At 38.9% G+C, this 20930-nt stretch overlaps 1 protein-coding gene across 28 annotated transcripts in view; it reads left to right on the top strand.

Annotated features, from left to right (window-relative positions):
• The window catches only part of MAGI2 (membrane associated guanylate kinase, WW and PDZ domain containing 2), a 1127025-nt gene that overhangs the window by 65746 nt on the left and 1040349 nt on the right, over nt 1–20930 (top strand). The gene's annotated exons all lie outside the window — the stretch shown is intronic.

The following is a 20930-nucleotide window of genomic DNA, read 5'->3' as shown; positions in this document are numbered from 1 at the left end:
ACTCTCCTGTGGTCAGAAATTAACTTTCCTAGCTTAGTGCCAATAAGTATGGCAAAAAGTACCCTACATCTCTCAAGTGTAGGATATGGAACCTATGGAATTTAGCACAAAACCTCAGAACAGGTTATTTATATTGTTAGCTTCGACTATAATTTCCTGTGTAAATCAGTCTAAAGAATGTAATACATAATTTATGTGTGTGAATACATTTATTTATTTTGATGGCATGGGAAGATATTGTCTAGATAGAAAAGAATGTGAAAAAAGAATTACCCTGTAGAAACCCAAGATAGATTTAATTATCCTCAGATATACTGTGTATGTGGTTGGTTGGAGAAGTTAATATACAGTTCTATTGCCATTGCTCTCCGTGCCACGTAAACCTTAGCAAGCAAATGCTGGTTTGAAAACTAGGATAGTTGAAATAGCATTATTTGGATCTGGGTTTATTATGGAATTTCCCAAAGAATAATAATAATAAAAGACTCTACAGCTCATTATATGGAAGGAAGATATTTTAAAATATTGAGGCTTGAGAAACTCATCAGTGGCCATTGGGTGTTAGGTATGGTATATACTTGCAAGGGTCGGAGGGGTGAGATATCTTTTTGCGTGATGGTTTGCTTATTCTCTAGGACCAAGCAAGTAATCTTGTAATTTAAACTTCTTCCATTATTACTGAACTAGCACCTTTTGCAACTTCCATTGTCTCTTTTAACATATATATATAAACATTGTTAATGGATTTAGAACCTTCATGTTAGCCTATGTGAACTCATACTCTCATTACCAGTGGTCAGATGTTGACATCCTTACTCACATTGGGTTGCACTTAACTGCACAATTAATGCCATAGAATGATGGGCCAATGGTTAAAGTAGACTGAAATAGGATGGGGAAATGCTCTATGTGCCAGCCAAGAAGGAGAGGGAGTTGTAGGGGGAGCATTGCTTATCCAAGCCAGGGAGGGGTGGTAGGGTTGGGGAAGATGGTGTTAAGAGTCTTTAGGCTATCCCTACATTCAGAGTGCTTTGCTGGCATAGATTTATTGTCACACTACACCAGTAAACTGCTACTAGTATGGATGCAGCTTCAACTGATGAAGCTGCAGTGTTGTTGGATTAGTTTGTTCCACCACACCCAAACCAGACAATATATATAGAAACAGTGCAGTTCTGTCAATATAGCTGAATCTACACTAGGGGCTTCTGCCAGCCCAGCAACATCAGTCACGTCTGTGATTCACATAGCTGGGAGAAGTCTGTAGTTTAGACATAGCCTTATGGGAGCAGGTGAATGAGGGAGGCATCACTGATGAGCCAGGATGGTGAGGAGTAAGTTCTGTTGGACATGTGGCATTTCTAAATAAACTATAACATTCCTTTTCCATTGCTACTGCCTCATGGCAAGGCTTGTTCCGTGTCCTGTACAATGCAGAGCACATTCTTGCTGCTTAAATAACAATAGCAAGGGATATTCAATTCTGAGGCCATGTTTTTCATTACATTTCTGTATTTTTTACAGAAATCTTCACCTGCAATGTGTCCGTATCTATATTTGACAGCTTTCATTGGAGACGCTAGGCTGTTTGCTTAAGAAAGATCTGATACCCTGAAATAGGTCAATTTCTTGTTAAGTGACAGTTCATTGTTTCTGGAAGCTGATGTTCTGACTGAACATACAGAAGTCAACATTATTTAAGACTGTTTTGATCTCAGTGACATTGTTGGCTGTAACTTGTTATCCCAGTAGTATTGTCATTGAGAGCAAGGGAATGACCTGTTGGAGAATTTCCAAATAGGCTTGTACTTGTGATCCATTATTCATTAAATGAGATAACCTATACAGCAGTTTAGGATAGTATAGCATAGTGTCTATTTACCTCTGATAGCTGGTGCTGTGTTCTATGGGTTATAAACCTAGAAATGTGTTGACAGCAACTTGCATAAAACAGAAGGTAAGCATATTATTTTGACAAATGCAAAAATTGTGATTAAAAACAGTATAGTAATGAGCCAGAACAGAACCCAAACACTTTGAACAGTGCTTTCATGACCCCCAGGTTCAAATTACTGCTGGTCGTTGAACCTGGGCAGTAAGGTGACATCTACGTGAAAAATCACATACACAGCAACCTGCCTCGTAAAGCAAGAAAGACAAATGATATAGCACATCGCACCAGTTCTTGTATTTGACACTGGGTCAAATTCATGGTCCTATCCAGATCTATCAGACTGCTAGTGGTTTAGGCGTAACAACCTTAGAGGCCACTGTACTCAGTGGAGACCCAGCCAGTGGTGGAGACCAGAGTGGAACTTTCGGCCTCTTCTTAGTCGAAGACAACTGCCAGTTGTAGAGCTCCATGGGAAGAAATCAGGTTGAGCCTGGACTTGGCCATCTACAGAGTACATGCCTTTTCGCACAAGTAACATAAAGCTGTCTTGAGGAGGAAGAAAAGGTCTGCAGCTAAATAATCAGCTAAATCATGGGGTGAAAGAGATCATGTGTTGTGGACAATCAGTTGTACAATTAAGTCTATATTTGGCACTTGGGTTATTCTGTGATGGACACAATAGAAATGCCTAACTATATAGGATCTAACTATGAAGCATCTTCCCCCAAACTTGGTGAGTGTAGGGACCTTTGGGAACGAGACCTTCCAAACTTTCTCTACTTTCCCAATCTTTGGGGGATTAATATCAACATCTTAATATGGCCTCTCCAGCATAATTATGATCAGTAACATATAGCAATCCAGAAGAATGGGCACACTTAGGTTTTATATTGCACTGGGGCTGAGTGATGCTCTTGATTGTTAAATTCTGATAATTAGAAACTGCTCTTTTTCAAAGAGTAGGCCAGAGAATTAGAAGTGGAATTTTTAGAGAATATCTGTATTTTCCCTTGCTAAGGCCTTAATTCATCAAGGTAGTTAAGTACAGGACTAACTTTAAGCCTGGAGTACTCCCTATTGCCATTGCTTTTATCTTTAAATTAGGCATTTGCTTTAATTGCCTTACTGAAATTGGGCCAAAGTTCTTAAAACAGTCTCATGAACTGTATAGGCATCTATAAACTGAGCTGTAATTATGCTATAAAATTCAGCTAAAAATTCATTTCCAAATTACTTCTAATGAGCTTCAGTCAGTAACCATTGTTTATTTTTATATTATTTACTGACAAATGTAGTTTAAAAGTGCCTGAATAATACCACATTCCAGGAACGTAATATACTGTTTCAGAGTAACAGCTGTGTTAGTCTGTATTCGCAAAAAGAAAAGGAGTACATGTGGCACCTTAGAGACTAACCAATTTATTTGAGCATAAGCTTTCGTGAGCTACAGCTCACTTCATCGGATGCATACTGTGGAAAAAAGTATGTATGCACAGTATGCATCCGATGAAGTGAGCTGTAGCTCACGAAAGCTTATGCTCAAATAAATTGGTTAGTCTCTAAGGTGCCACAAGCACTCCTTTTCTTTTTGCATAATATACTGTGTTTCGCAATGATTCTACCATCTACCAACCTAGGAGCATGTAACAATGTTTAGGGCCTGTACACAGCTCTCCCATGTGGCAGCATGCTGAACTGCCAGCAGGACGCTGTACCTGCCCAAAAGGGGGATTTCTGAAGAAGAATAATGAGAAAGACAAAAAACGGGAAATGAACTTCAGAATAGGGGCAAAAACATTCAGAAACTGTTGGGAGAGAAAAAAGGATGGATGCAAAATCTGCACATGGATTAAAAGAGTAAACAGAATGGTAGATGCCTTGTGATTTGACTTCCACATTTAATAGTCTATTTAGTCAAAAAGCTCTCTTGACTTTGTTCTACCTGTAACTGTGCATAAATCACATTGGGGGCCCTGGAGTACTAGATGTAAGTAGATACATTGGACCCGTTCCATCCCTGATGCAAGTCCACTGAAATCAGTGGAGTTGCACCAGGGATGACGTTGGCACGTACAGGTTTTAATTATTCATAAAGATGTCTCTTTTGATAGAAGACTATATCTTCTAGTATTATCCTGCCAGTATTTAAAATGTATTTCAGCACTGCTAACATAACCACAGTGTTGGCTCTGCACAACATTTCTGGTTCAGTGAACAAAATTCAAACTCTGTCACTTTGAAGATAAAATAGTCTCTCTCAGGATGAAGTGTCAAAAGTCTGATGAGATGGAGCACTGAAGCTTTGACTGTTTCTTTAGCTTTGACTCTAGAGTCCTTTGGGTATTCTTTATTAATCTAAAGAAATCACACCTTCTGGCTATTTCACACTGTTTGAATTGTTAAACAAGCCTGACTGCTAGGTTTCCAATTCTGAAGGAGTTCTCAGAGCAGTATGAATGACCTCGGGCACTATTTTGATACCTGATAATATTCTCTAGATTTCGATGCTAGAGGTGTAGCCAGTGTTACACATTCTTATTGTGGCAATGTCCTTGGAAGCAGAAAATCACAGTGGAAATTTTTTAAGTTTCTGGGCTGGAACCTCAGTTGCTCGAGGGTCACAGTTGGCACAGCTGAAAAGGTTGTGGTGGGGGAAATATAGCTCTAAACCACCTTTCCACTTCCTTGAGCTTGGGCTAGCTAGGGACTGGAATTAAGGCTTGTTTTAAATTATGCTGGCTGTTGTGATTGTACAGAAGCTGCTGTGGTGTTTGAGTATCACCGCACAATTTGTCCTACCTGCCCCCACTTCTGTGGCCTACTGTCTAGAGCACTGGACTCGGTCGCAGGAGACTTGGGTGCTAATCCCAGCGCTGCCACTACCCTGCTTGGATGTGTCACTTCATCTTTGTGTGCCTCAGTTTTCCTGTCAATGAATTGATGATAATGATACTTCCTTCTGTGTAAAGTGCTTTGAGGCCTACTGATGAAAAGCACTATATAAGAACTAGGTATTATTATTTATTATGTCATATCACCTTGCTACCAATATACACCCACTATGCGGAGTGGGGGAGCGGATGATGTTTACAGTCACGGCAGGTACTGACTCTTGCTCTGTGTTTGTGCAGTGTTTAGCAAAATGAGGTCCTGATCTCAACTGGGGTCCTGAGGTGCTACCATAATACAAATAATAACTAATAATCTCTGCCACTCAAAGCATTCCTATCTGTCAGGAGAAATACCCAGTTGGCAGGTCAGCTTTCTATTTGCTTTGCAGCAGCTCAAAGAATCCAGAACCCAAGGCTGAGGACTGAGCCCTCTGCTTCCTGTACTGGGTAGTTGTTTTAGCTCTTTTAGTGCTTTTATTTTATGCATGTGTTTGTTTAATAATGGAGATATGTAATGCTTCAGGAGTCAAACAGTTTTATTCAGAATCTGTTCACATCAGAACAGAAAATTGTCTTTCTTTTTTTCTTTGTGGACCCCAGTGCAGAGCATTTGCAAGCTCAAATGCAAATAGGTTGGAATAATTCAAGAGACGAACAGTATATCTCCTCATAACATTAATAGTTGCCTTGATTTGGAGACATTTGGCTCTGAGCAATGTGCAATTTATTTGTTTTAAAATTCCTTTTCTGGTTTTGTTTTAATATTTAAATTGTACTGAGTAACTTTGAATCATAGAATATCAGGGTTGGAAGGGACCTCAGGAGATCATCTAGTCCAACCCCCTGCTCAAAGCAGGACCAATCCCCAATTTTTGCCCCAGATCCCTAAATGGCCCCGTCAAGGCCCCCTCACAACCCTGGATTTAGCAGGTCAATGCTCAAACCACTGAGCTATCCCTCCCCGCATTGCCATGATAATAGTTTCCCTGAAAATAGATGTTTCCCCGACGTCCTTTATTAGCAGTGATTGCTGATGTAGATTATTGTGGGGGATGAGAGATTTGTAACACAGTGGGTTATTCATTAGCTTTTCTACTATAGGGACATGACAGAAAATCATTCCAATAAAACAATTGTTTTATGTTCTGAGTAAAATGAATTTAATGATTCAAATAAATTCCTACTTTCACTATATATATTTTATGAGTAATTCTTTGAGCAACTTCTTTAAAGGCATCTGATACAATATCCTTCATCTACTGCTCTCGCCCTCTTTAATTCTGGCTTCCTGTATCCCTTTGTCCGATCTGAAGCCTCCTATCTCTGACTGTCCCATCTTGCCTGCTGACTTCCCTTTATACCTTCCTCATTCCTTCCTAGTCTCTTATTTCCAAGAACTCTCTATCTTCTGGCACCTTTCACTGTGCCTTCAGGGATGATGCTCTTTTCCCTATTCTTAACCCTTCACTCAATCCCACTATCTGCCCTTCATTGCTAAGCTTCCTTGCAAGTAGAAGTTCTTCAGCTGTCTTTATTAGTAGGAGTGACTACCATAGTCAAAACTGATGTAGAACTGACTACCATAGTCAAAACCAAATGGGGCTACAACAGAAAATTTCCAGTACAAATTGGCCTTCCTCAGGGGTCAGCATTGAACCCCTTTTTGTCTGCAGTTGTCATGGATGTGATAAGTGAGAATATTACAAAGGGAGCCGCCTTGGAATGCGTTGTTCACTGATGACTTAGTGATATGTGCGGAGGATTGTGAGATCCAGCAAACCAACTTTGAAAAGTGGCAACACAGTTTTGACCAGGTGGGACTTAGAGGAAACATTGTTAAGACTGAGGCTTTGATAACTGAGGGAGGAGGACCCACAAAAAGGGATATTCCAGGCGAAGAGATTAGAAGAGTGAAGAATTTAAACACCTGGGATCCGTGGTTGCTGACAATGGTGCCTTCCTCAGCGATGTCCAGCACTGTAACAAAACTGCTTGGTAAAAATGGCAGGAACTGTCCCCAGTTCTCTGTGATAACAAGGTGCCAATAAAGTTAACAGATAGAGTGTATAAAACGGTAGTTTGACCCATCTTAGCGTACAGAACAGAGACATGGCCTGCCACAAGAAAAAAAATCAGAATGCTCTCCACTTCTGAAATGAAGATGTTGATATGTTGAGGGGCCTAATGCAGGTTGCCCCAGTTGAAGACAACTTGAGGAAGGTGAGGCTACATTGGTATGGACATGTCCAGCAGAGATCTGAGAGTTATATTGGTAGGATGGCCCTTGCAATGATTGTGGATGCAAGACATCAGTGGCCGTTAGAAAGACCAATTTGCATACAATCATGAGTTTTGGAAGAAGGCTATAAAAATCACTGACCACGAATAGGCAAGAAGGCAAGAAAGAAGAAGATTGCTGATATAGGTTACTGGGACTGAGTTGTGCGGGAGGTTATTAATTAGCTGTACCTCTATAAGACATATCTTCCTCTCCTTCAACTCTGTGCTGGCTTCCACTCTCCCCATTCTCTTGAAACTACTCCTTAGGGCTGGTTGAAAATTTTCCAGTAAAACTTTTTTCCAACAGAAAATTGAATTTTTCAACTAAACACAAAATTTGGGGGAAAGAGCCTGTTTTCTTTTTTTGTTGTAAAACAAAATACTGAGAAATCTGTTATTTTCAGCTTTTTAGTTTGTTTTTAGTTTTTTTGTTCGTTTGTTTTTTTTAAGTAAAGACTTTGTTCACAGAAACATTTGCTGAAAATTAAAAAAATGTTTTTGCAGAAATTTTCTGTGGGGAACCCCTCTCACCTCCCATTTTCCAACCATCACTACTACTCTCACAAAAGTATTCTAACTACTTCTTCTGCTGAGGTCTATGCTCATTTCATTTGCATCTCACTCCCTGAGCTCCACTTATGACAACCTCACCACTCCCTTCATGTCCTTCTCTCACGCTCCCTCAGTTCTTCTATAGCCACCCACCAGCATAGTATCCAAGTGCCTCTCATCTTTGTGCGTTCTTCCTAATCATGGAACAGCCTTCCTATTTCTGTGATTCAGACTTTCACTCTCTCTTTGGTCTTTTAAACTGCTGCTGAAAATCCACTTCTTGCCAAAAGCCTTCAAACTCAGAATCCTGGCAAGAACACCATTGTCACTTTTGTTTTATATAAACAAGTTGCCATCATCCTTTGAGTAAACCACAACATTTTTCTGTGTTGTTTGCCCGTCTTTCAGACTATGAAGTCCTTATGGATGAGCAGTCTGTGTATTTATAATGCACCCATCACCATGGCTGAGAGTCTGGCATTGTGTTTTATATAAGGACTGAGTATGATGTCAGCACTTAATCAAGCAATAGCATTCTTGGTCAAAAAGAAGTTGAAATAAAATGAAGGCTGGAATTTTTCACTCTAGAGAGGAATGATATTGCTCTTGTAGATTATTTTTCAGTATGAGAACTAAATCTTCTAAATACTTCCACATTTACATGACGTCTACTCCATTGGTTATTTCTCATATCACAGGGTCCAAATTTAGATCTTGCTTCTTTTTCCTCTCACTCCCCACTTCTGCTATTTACAACATGACAGAAAATCAGATTTATAGTTTTTTTAAAAACTGGGGAGTTTCCCAGATTGACGCTGGGCATTTGGAAACAGAGCCAAATAGGGGACCACCTCTTGAGTGAGTGATTTTCACTAACATAGGTGAGATACTGAGTGTGTTTTTTCCATATCTTGGTAAGAAAAGGTTCCATAATAACTTATTTTATAGTAACAAACATAAATAGAATCACAAAACCTGGAGGCAATAAGGAAAGCATCTCTGAAGAAACTATGTCATGTGTGAGGCTTGTTTAATTAACTGTTTGATGACAGGCTGGCATCTTTGGCTAACTTTTGTAGTGCTCCAGCTCTTGTTCTTTTTTCTTTTAATGGAAGCATTGCTTTTGATCAATAATAGGAGGGCTTTACACTTATTGTTGTCCTCTTATTCATCAATAATAATAATCTGCAGCCTTATAGTACCATGACTTCATATTTTTTAGATGTATAGTACAGAATAGTAAAAATGGAATGAAGGTCACTAGACCTTAGAAACACTGTAAAATGGGTAGCCAAGTTATATTAACTATCACAAGAATATTCCGGACTAAATTCTCTGCTGCCATAACTTTTTCAGGACGAGTGGAATTAGACCACCAACAAGAATTCGTCCTATTGTTGCTTCTGTCTTTTTGGAAGTTGTGGAAATGGCCGCACATGTGGGATCAAGTCACTGTCATTGTACCAGCTGTAACCCCCACTCATACAACGTAGCTCTTTGTTACCCATTAATGAGTAGAGCTTTATGAGACTGTTATGGCAGCTGAGCTAATTAACTTGTTCTTTAGCTCAGGCAGTAGAGGTTCAAGTTTTTACATCCAGGGAGTTTTTACTCAATGAGGAAATAGTTACACAGTGAATTACTTTCTAATACTCTAATGCCAGTTCATAATCCTAGATACCTTAGTGCAACATACGACTGTCTGTTGGCAACTATGTTGTGTCATAGGCAGCAGCATGTACCAGGGAAATTCAAAATCATTTTAATGCTTGCCAACCTGGTAAACTTCTTTTTTGAAAATGTCTTGACTAAAATCTGATAAATAGCACTAGTGAGCTCATATAACCTTTTATGGAATTTGCTAATAATGTCCACCTTTTTCATTTGGTCTTTCAAGTTGTTTTAATTTATAGTTTCATAACTCCTACAGTAGCTGTTTTGTTCTTGAGATACATACAATAATGAGACAGTTCAGCAACCCCCCTTCATCTTGAATCTGAGGTATCACTGAAACCATATTTCCATCAGGATAATTTTTACCTGACCTGAGATTGTTGTTCCAATTGTTGTCTTTATGAAAAATGTTTATCAGGTTTAGTACTGAAAGGAATACTGTTACATTTGTAGGTATCAGAATTTAGCATATCTTACTCATGAGTCAGGTCATATCCTTCAGATTCTGACCTCTCACCCTTCTCTTTGAATCCCTCTGCTGTTTTCCTTTGCCCACTTTACATCAGGTTTAAATGCCTCTATGCATCTTCAGCTCCTCCCCTCCCTCCCACATCTTGGATCATGTTTCTTACCTTGTTCCCAGTCCCCAGCTTGCCAGTCTCAACCTCCCCTCCCTTTTTGCATTCTCATCTTCATGCCTTTTGACATGCTGACTCCTACTGAATAACCTCCCAAACCCAGTAATCGAGCCCTCTACCCTCTCCTTATTCAAATCCCTAATTCCCACTGCTTTGCTTCCATATGGGTTGTATAGTGAAAGGTAGTGGAGGGGTTCTGGGTTGTATTGGCCTTTTCCATGAGCAAAGAATTTCTGGTGAGCATCATACTATGCCCCTTGTTAGAATGTGTGATCCAGTGAGAGGAGGCATGGTCTTGGAATGGAGCATATGAGTGTGAGCTTGGAATTCCTGAACTCTAGTGCCAGATATTCCGTTGGTTTGCTGTGTGGCTTTGGGGAAATTACTAACACCCTCTGTATGACAACTTTGTCCAGCTGTAAAATGACCGGGTGTAACTCCCCACCTCACAGTGGTGTTGTGAGGATTAATTAGTTAATGCAGCACTTGGAGAATGTAAAGTAATACATCAACATGTATTATTAATGGCTCCTAAGACGTACAGTATAGGAAAGTAGCACTGCTGTTCATTGGCTTGTGTAGGAGGGTTTTATCCGCTTGATCCAGATGTGTTTCCAGATGTTTTCCACAAAAATGGCATAAACTAAAAGCCATCTAGAAACTTCCTGTGAAATCCTGGCCCAGTTGAAGGCAATGGGAGTTTTGCCACTGACTTCAATGGAGCCAGGATTTCACCCAGAACTCATATGATGGTATTGCATTAATATTGGCTGATACAGTGTCTTATGGCAGTGTTCTTTTGACTCACTGAACACTAAAATAAAAATGTATGACAGTTTTAATTACTCTACACAGCACACAACGATTTTAAATATTAAAACATATTGTACCATGATTTAATGTGCATGTCACACCATAAATTCTTTAGACTGTAGTTCTGTGCAGTGTGGACTAATCCCCTACCCCTATTTTTTCTTTAAATAGAGCATCAATCTTCAAAACTAAATTGCTTTTAAAAATTGGAAATCTTCCAGTAACTCTAATCCACGCGTTCATTTATGCAACACCATAACCCTGATTTGATATTTTAATTGTTTTAATTAAAAGTATTATTTCACCCTAAACTCACACATTTGAGGTGTAAAAGGAACGTACAGCATTTTCTCTAATGTCCAAATATTAGCATTTGATCTGCTTTTCAAATGCACAGTTTAGCAGGTACAATGGCCAGGTGCCCGGTTTTTGACCGGAAAGTCTAGTCGAAAAGGGGACCTAATAGTGTCCGGTCAGATCTACTGACCGAATACCCAAACTCTGGTTACTGCGGATGGGGGAGGCGCCGAGTCATCACCTGCGCCAGCCCCTACTTAGCTGGGACCGCCTCCTACCTGTGTCGTGCGGCTCCGCAGGCAAGTCCCTCCTGATCTGGGCAGGGGGGTGGGAGGGGAAAAGTAGTGAGTGACAGGGGGGACGGGGGAACACGAGCGAACGGGGGTGGGGACTCAGGGGGAAGGGGCAGGGTAGGAACTGGGCCTCAGGGGAAGGGGCAGGGTAGGGGTGAGGCCTTCAGGGAAGGGGTGAGGAAGGAGAGTGTCCTGCTGGAGTGTCCAGTTGTTAAATATTACAAAGTTGGCAACCCTAACTATGTACAACTGTGCTGTTGAGGTTTTTGGAAGTTATTTTACTGGGAAAAATTATGATTATGAGTGTTTCATAGAATGCATGTTTGGTAATAACATGAAAGATCTCCATTAAGAGAATTATTTACCGAGATGCTGCCACTGCAGCTAGCATTCTAGGCATGTGCTGGCAGATTGGCTAATGGACAATACTAGAGTCAAGATACCTGGCTTCTATTCTCATCTCAGCCATCTACTGATTTTTTAACAAGTTATTGACCTTATTATTAAGTGCCAAATTCAAAATGAAGGGTGCTCTACAATTGTCTTTAATGAAACTTACTGTTCTCTGATCTTGATTTTGGCAGATATTACTTATTGTTCTGAACAATTGTTAATGAGGGAAAGCTTGCATGAAAAGGTGGGGTTTGTATCATGTTCTAAAACTGGTCAGTATGATCTGTAATGAAATGTACATCTGTAATGAAATCTGCCGCTGGGGCTGAGTCATACCATCATCTGGTGTAATCTGGTATAGCTCCATTAAAGTTCATGGAGTACGCTGATTGGCACCATCTGAAAATCTGGCCCTAGTCTCTAAATTGCCAGATCCTAGTCCTTTTAAAACCTTAACAATTAGGACCAGGACTTGGAATCAGACTCAGAAATGAATGCAGAGCCTGGCAGAGTGTGTGGAGAATTGGTAAGATGCTCTTTCTGTGATCTGTCTTGCTTAAAAGGTGGAATTCAGCATATTGCTCAATTTTTTTTGTATGACTTTCACCGCTGTTCCCAGGTGGTGTGATTTGCAGTAATATAAATTGAAGGTGAAAAAAAACAGATTACAATGTCTAGATCTGCTCCAATCATAATTATTCCTGGGCAACGGAAGGGAGAACAATGCATTTCTTGCCGTTGTTTTTATCAGTGTGTTTCAAAAGCCAGAACAAGGGGATTCTTGATGCTGAATACTGAGCTGTGGAGCACCCTATCGGAAGAGATCTGTTTTCATAGCCTGTTGTTACCTCCTTAATCTTAAAAACAGGAAGGAGTAAAAAATAATCAAGTCTAAGCAGCCAAACCCAAGTATTATGTATTATTTTAACACTGTGTTATGTGTTAGTATTATGCTTATTTCGCTGTTGTTTGTATTTTTGGCCTTGATACTATGGCTGTGTAGCTACTGAAAATTTGAAAGTCAGCAGTCCTGCCAGTTGGATTTGTGTCATTTGGCAATCCTTGGTTATAGAGCTGTCTTCTTTGTACAGGTCTTCAATGTATTCTACAGTGGGTCCCAACTGTACAAAATGCTTTTAGAATGCCATAGTTGTTGATCTCTTATTTAATTTTCAGGTGTTTTAGTTTTATTTTGCAGCACCATCAAAATGCCTTCTTATCTTGAAATCTCATGCTTCCCTCAATACCAGAGGCTACTGCATAGTACAAGTATATTTTCTGCATAATAAAACCATATTTTATTCACTAAAGCTCATTAATTGCATAATAAAACTCCAGGGGTTCAGTTCATGAAACATTTAAGCACTGTTTATCCAATAATTTGGCATGCTCGCCTCAGAAAGAAGTGTGCAGCACCTGTTCTCAGTTAAAGCATGTACTACTAATTCCATCAGACACCTTTCATCTTCTAGTAAGAATCCCTTTGTTATACAGCCAAGGGCTCCAGAGCCTGATAGAAGAAAAGGAACAAATTGAACAACTTTCCTTGCAAGCACCTTTGCGCTTTGTCCCATGCATTAAAGAATCTCCTGATAAAGATCCACAACGCCACTATATAGTCTTCCTTCAAATGCTTCCTTAAAACTCACCTCTGCCCTGATGCCTCCACTACACTTGACAAGGAGCAGGCAGCTGGTATGGTGTACTCACTGTTTCCAATGCTAATCCTAATTGTCTGCCTGTTACCTTGTGCTGCCTGTGCCCATTTATTGTCTCACGTCACATACTTACACTGTAAGGCCCACAGTCTCAGAGGTATTTAGGTGCCTAACTTACACTGGGCCTAAGCTCTTTGGGTCAAGGCCCATCTTTTCATTATGTATGTATAGAGTGCTTGGTACAATGCTGCCCCAATTTCCAGTTGGGACTGATAGGTGCGACCATGTTATATATAAATAATGATAACTTCTCAGGTTACTGCATGGAGATTTAATAAATAAGATGAAAATGGAAGGCTTCTAGACCCTCAGCATCCATCAAAATAAAATACTTGCCCATAAATCTTGTTCATCTGTATTCAGTGTTGAAATAAGGGGAGAAGCTTCTTTCCAATACTTGTCACCTCTGGTCAGCTGTCCTCCAGGTGTCACACAGACCTCCCCCATCCAATCACACAAGGGGTTTTCATGAACTCACTGAATGGGGGAGCATTACATAATGTTTCTGCTCCCGTCTTCGTTCAGGGCTTTCTGCCCCTTTCTTCCCTTCTGCAAAAAAGAATCTGGCCTTTTATTTTTAACTAATACTGGTTTGGGTTCTTTTTTTTAAATGCATTTCCTAAAATACTGTGGAGAAAACAGAAGCTGCTCTTATCATTTTCCATGTCACTTTTAAAGCAAACATTTTTATTTAAAAACATGGCACAAAAGTGGAGGTTTTTTTAAAAGAGGGTTGGGTTTTTCTGGATGCAGAAAATAGGGGAATATTTATTAGTTAATTATTTTTGGTGCCACCATCTCTTGCAAATACATAGCATATAATGTTAGCTAAAATTGAATAAGGTCCAGCATATATTCCAGTTGGGATTTGTGATCTTATCTTCTATTGTTGGGCTTGATTTTTTTCCCCAGTACTGTATAGTATTTGATTTTTGTTCACACTTTCCCTCTTAACTAAGTCCTACCCTAGTCAAATCAGTGGAGTTTTTCTTATGGTAATGATAGATACCCTGCCACGAGTCTGAACCCAGAACTCTCAGTGACTTAATCTGTGTTCTTCATGCAGACTAATTACAAGATACAGTGCTAAAGCCTAATCTCCAATAATATTCCTCATCATTGCCATGAATTGTAATTAAGTTAGAAGCAATGAACATGCACCAAGAGAGATATCTCTTTAAGGAATCGAAAAATATAATCTACAAATGCTAGGGAGAGAAAAGCCACATTAAACAAATCTGTGAGAAAAAGATCCTAAGACTAAATGAGCCACCAATTAGAAATGTTTGTTCTCATGTAAAGACCAAGTGCCATAATTATGCCATTGATCCACACCCTAAAGACTCATTGATTTTTGCAATGTATTTTGTGTGTGAAAGCTTGGTAAAAGATATGGCTTTTAGTGAAAATTGACTTCAAGAGGATGAATGACAGTCTAAACACCTTGTTTCAACTCATGTAAGAAAAGTTGTATTTCTGTAACAACTCAAAAAGAAAAGGAGTACTTGTGCCACCTTAGAGACTAACAAATTTATTTGAACATATCTTTTTGCAAATACAGACTAACATGGCTGCTACTCTGAAACCTGTAACAACTCAGTTATTCTTGCATTGGGACTAGGGTTCTCCCTGCCAGAGGGTGTCCGTTGGGAGCTCCAGTTCTCTTCCTTTTATACAGGGTATATTCAATCTTACAGATTTTCACACTTGGAAATAGTGCTATGAGTCAGGCTTGGGTCTGGAGCAATGGCTTTCTTAGATAGTGATAATGCAGACGGGATACAGTGGTTTATGGGGAGAAAGCTATGTTCTGCCTTGCTTTTCCAGTACTTTTTAGTCACATGATTGGCTGCAGAGGACCATGAAGATGTTTATGGAAGAAAATATATTGTTGTAAGGGAAGAGGGGGATGAAGGGTTATCATGAAGGACAAAAGAGTTCCTGAAAGAAGACATGTGACAATAGTCCAGGTCAAATATTTGGGCTAAATATAAAATAATAACTTGGATTCATGTGGTACTTTTTTTTTGAGGCTCTCAAAGACCCTTGCAAATAATTAACTAAAGTCTGTGAGGTAAGGAATTATTATAATAGTGATTTTGATATTCCTTTTACAGATGGGTGAATTGAGGGACAGAGAAATTAAATGTGAGGCAGCAAATCAATACCCTAGCTAGGACCAGAACCCAAGAGGCTTAAATCCTAGACCCCAACTTGAGAACACTAGTGGTATTAGTTGCACATGGTTTTGTATTATTTCATGAAATATTTTACAACTACAAGAGTTCTGATTATCATACAAGGTTATTAAGATAAGATTTTTAAGTGGCACTGATGTAGTAGAGTGCTTTGGACGTAAAGATTTATACTTGGGATTTTCAGAGGTCCCTAGGGGTGTAAGGATTGCTGTTCCCATGAAAGTCAATGAGAGTAGGAACCCTAACTTCAGTAATTGCCTTTGAAAATTGCAGTCTCTATATTTAAATACTGCACAATATCTTTTCACTCTTCCCCCATGCCCAGTACTGACAAAACATTAATTTGGAGAAAGTGTGAAGAAAATGTTTGCATGGAATATAAAATTGGGCACAGCTGTTCTAGGAAAACACACAAGTAAAATGGTGTGGAAAATGCAAGCAAGGAATCCTGTTATGTTTAAAATATGAAACTATTGGGAAGAGAGTAATGAGAAATTGTGGTGAAAATGATTTCATTGAAATAGGAAATATTTTCTTTATGGACCCAGTGAGTTAAGGATTCATGAATATTTGTCAAAGTTAATGTTGTGGAGCTGAGCTGTGTTGCTCTTTCCTGGAGAATTAAAGGTGTTGTCTTCTTCTGTATTACATATTCTCTTTTAAAAATGAAGAGAATGCAATGATTAATACATATGCTGCTAAACTCTCAAAAGTGATAAAAGCTTGATTCAGCTACAGAACACGAGCATTTTGCTTCTTGTGAAAAACAAATGAACTGTATGAATAGAGGAGTCAAAGCTGCAAATGATGAATGGTGCTCTCCCCGGGAAAGTTAATCTTTGTTCAGTTTCTGGACTTGCTAGGGAAGAAAACCATAAAACTTTTTCACTATTACTCTTTCAGTGTCACCCCTGTTATATGACTCATGATCAGGATGAAAGAACGATGCCTTATCTACCTGTCATGGTACATACTGGGAAATATCAGTTGCAGATGCAGATTTTAAAATATCTGAGTAAAAATGACTCATTTTATGATTTTCCTCACTAAAACAATGCCTCAGAAACTTTGTCAAAAGAGCTTTTGCTTACTTATAAAAAAAAAAAAAAACTTCGTGTGCTCTTATTACACAAAATAGCACCACATACAGCCTGAATCTTGACTTGTAAGAAGCCATTATAATCTTACATTAAACTGGCAAATCTGTTACTTTAAATTAACATTTAGCTTTGGGGCAAACTAACAGCCAGTTTCCAGAAAAGGATAATACATCTTTTCATGAGCTGTTTCTCACAGCCTGGGAGAATGTTCGACCATATATATTCATTCAGTGAGATTGTTTCTTGGCTTTCTTTTTCTATATTGTCGTATTCTAACACAGTGCACTAAATATGCAATTCTTCAGAAAACTAGTGTAGGTCTGATGACTTGGGGAGATGACTAATTGGTTTTACACTGGACATCTTTGTCTGGTGATCACTTTGGTCACATTTGTACTATATGTACGGAATGATGAGCTTGAGGCCATTGCAAACCAATTGCAATTATATTAGCCACTTACCCTGAATTAATTTCTCAGTCATAATTGTATATGAAAAATAGCTGACTTAATATCAACATTTTTAATACACAAGCAAATGAGGATGTATCTAAAACAACATGTATTTGACCAAGCACTCATCATGAAACTCCCATTAAAATCAGTGGGAGGTTGGGAAAACAAGACATGTATGTTTGTGTTCTTAAGATATTCCTGTATATGCACTGTGGCAAAGTTATAGGTATTGTAGGAACCCTAAACTTTGAAAGATTATGCATACAAAAGAAAGGAAATTTAGTTACTGTACATTTTTGTTATTGTTGTAAATATGAGAGAGAAAATATTTGAACAGCTAGACAAATCCACACAACTAAGTTCTACTCTGTTACAAATTCAGAGTAATCTTGTGAAGTCAGTGGAGTTACTCTAAATTTACAATGAAATAATGGAAAGCAGCATTTGGTCCACAGTGCAGTTGTTTGGACACTTGTACCAATGCATGTTCAAATAAACGTTTCAGTGTAATGGGGCCTAATATATATACACCAAGAAATGATGCACTCTGGATGAAATTCATGCCAGTTAAATGGGACACATTAGCCCTTGGTACCACTTAAGCCCTTAATATGTGCCCTAATCATGGGTATGTTTGGGGTATTTTGCCATAGACTTCAGTGAGGCCAGGATCTCACCCTAGGTCAGTTTCACTTTTGATACTGTCCATGTTTAAAAATATAGTAGAATGTAGGGCTACATTGATTTCTTAATATATCACTGACCTCCCCTAGCAGAGTCACTATATATATTGAAATTCTGTACTGGATCGCTCAAGTGTTGCTGATCAGACTGCCTATGCACCATAATTTTCCCTTGTTTTTTGAATGATTTCATTATGAAACGATTGCTTTATCATTATGTGTCACAGAGATATAGACAATACGCAGTTTCTCAGGGGCTCATCAAGTCAGGAGTCTAAGTGCATTAAAAGGTTGTGGGTGAAATTCATTCTTTTGCAGAGTGCCTGTGTCAAGGACATCATACAATTTAAACTACACTTAAATCCTTAATCTGGGCGTGGGTTCTCTACGGATATGAATTTCACCCTATATGAATTCCCTTGCTATTGAATGACATTGTTTCTTGGCCATGGAACTATAAAAATTCAGGAATTTGGGACATGTCAGGAAATTGTGATTGTGAAGTGCAGATCACAGCACTTTATCACAGTTACATTAATTTAACAATATTTTCCATTTTCTGCCACAGGAATTGATCTCAGAACTGTGTTGGATCTTACTCTGCTGAACAGATGTTGTAATAAGATGTTACAAAAACTAATTTGCTCTGCAGAGGAAAGCAACAGCAAAACATTTCAATTAACATGACGGTGTAGTTGCATTAAAACAGTTTGATGAAAAGATTATGTAATCATTAAAAGGATCACTGAATATATGTAGTCAAATATGTGGTGTCATTCAATGGTTTCTACAGGTAGATTGATAGCACAATATAATAAAGATCTTTGCTGATGTAAATTTTAGCCAGTAGAATATATGCCTTATTTTAAACCTAGTATTTTAAAGTTGTTGCAAAAAACTGAATGATTTATATTAATACATTCATTCACTGCTTACAAATTATACATAATATTTTGTTGCTTCTTAAATATAAACATTATAAATATTTTAGATGTTTTCTGCTTCTGTCTTCCACAACTGGTGATCTAATTTGCCAGTTTTGTTTAAAGAAACACCATCAATCCAAAATCTAATCCATTTCAAAAACTGAATTAAAAAAAGTCAACAGCTGATGAGCCCCCTGCCAATGTTTGTGGTGTTCACAATCACAGTTTCCTATTTCTTTGTAAGAGTTATTTTTTTCTCTGCAAGAACTTAATTCTGCATTCGTGGCTATCAAAGGAAGTGTTGCCATTGACTTCACTGGATGCAGACTCTAAGAGACCCACAGAAACAAAAGAAGAAATTGACTGTACAAAGAAGCTGAGTAAGTGATCATACCCAAAGGGCTATAAATGCACAAAGTAAAAACTGGGGGGGAAATTCAGAAACATGAGTTTATATGCCTTTTCATGATTTAAAAAAATGCAGTTTATAACACATATGAATGTGTTGGATACTCCTGAATGTATCATCTTCCACAGGATGCCTAACAAATTTGTGAATGTGAAAGCCATAAGATGGAAAATTGCTATTTTCAGTATACACAAAGCTGCCAGTTGCTATCTTCTGATTTGCCCACCCACCTGCTTCACTCTGCCAGTGATGTCACCCTTCTCCAACAACTGACTTTGTGCTTACTTCCACCCTGTTGCTTACACGTGGAATGTGCTTCTGAAGCTGGTCTGCAAGGCCACTGCAACTACCTTCTCTCCATTGAAATTCCTTCTTAAGACCTGCTTATTCTGTGATGCCTACGGTAAATTAGACAATTAATCATGATATGGTTGAGAGGGAGTTGCGGATAGTCTAGATAGATAGTAAAAAAGGGAGTTTCCTTACTGCAGTGGTTTTAAATCTCTTCCATACCAGACCCCCCTCTAATCCCTTATGTAGGACTTCCTTCCCATTTAGCAGTACGGATGGGCAGGATGGTTGCAATGACCATCTGATACATGTTTACAGCTCCAAGTTACAACCCTGCCATACTGCATCAGACCAATGGTGCATCTGGTTTGGCATTTTGCATCTATCAGCAGCAGCTAATACCAAAACTTCAAAAAGAAGGTGTAAAACTCCCTTAATGTACAAATTATGCAATAATATGCTTATTGGAGAAATTTCTACCTAAACCCATTCATGCTAGCTTATAAATTTTACTTTGTAATTCTTCATCCTAGGTGACATAACTCTATAAAGGGAAGGGTAACCACCTTTCTGTATACAGTGCTATAAAATCCTTCCTGGTCAGAGGCAACATCCTGTTACCTGTAAAGGGTTAAGAAGCTCAGCTAACCTGGCTGGCACCTGACCCAAAGGACCAATAAGGGAACAAGATACTTTCAGATCTTGAGGGGGGAAAGGCTTTTGTTCATGCTCTTTGTTTACATGGTTGTTCTCTCTTGGGACTGAGAGAGGCCAGACAGAAATCCATCTTCTCCAACCCATTCTAATCCAAGTCTCCAATATTGCAACCAGTATAGGTAAGCCAGGCAAGGCGGATTAGTTTATCTTTTGTTTCATGTGAATTTTCCCTGTGTTAAGAGGGAGGTTTATTCCTGTTTTCTGTAACTTTAAGGTTTTGCCCAGAGGGGGATCCTCTATGTTTTGAATCTGAATACCCTGTAAAGTATTTTCCATCTTCATTTTAAAGAGGTGATTTTTACCTTTTCTTTAATTAAAATGATTTTTAAGAACCTGATTGATTTTCTCATTGTTCTTAAGAGCCAAGTGTTTGGGTCTGTGTTCACTTGTACAAATTGGTGAGGATTATTATCAAGCCTTCCCCAGGAAAGGGGGTACAGGGCTTGGGGGGATATTTTGGGGAAAGACGTCTCCAAGTGGGCTCTTTCCCTGTTTATTGTTTAACACGCTTGGTGGTGGCAGCCTACTGTTCAAGGTCAAGGCAAAGTTTGTACCTTGGGGAAGTTTTTAACCTAAGCTGGTAAGAATAAGCTTAGGGGGTCTTTCATGCGGGTCCCCACATCTGTACCCTAGAGTTCAGAGTGGGGAAGGAACCCTGACAAACATGCTTATAGGAGAAATTTCTACCTAAACCCATTCATGCTAGCT

The sequence above is a fragment of the Chelonia mydas genome, chromosome 1, assembly GCF_015237465.2.
Source record: "Chelonia mydas isolate rCheMyd1 chromosome 1, rCheMyd1.pri.v2, whole genome shotgun sequence".
NCBI lineage: Eukaryota > Metazoa > Chordata > Testudines > Cheloniidae > Chelonia > Chelonia mydas.
The sequence above is the reverse complement of the archived record's forward strand: the minus strand, read 5'-3'. Positions and strand labels throughout refer to the sequence as shown.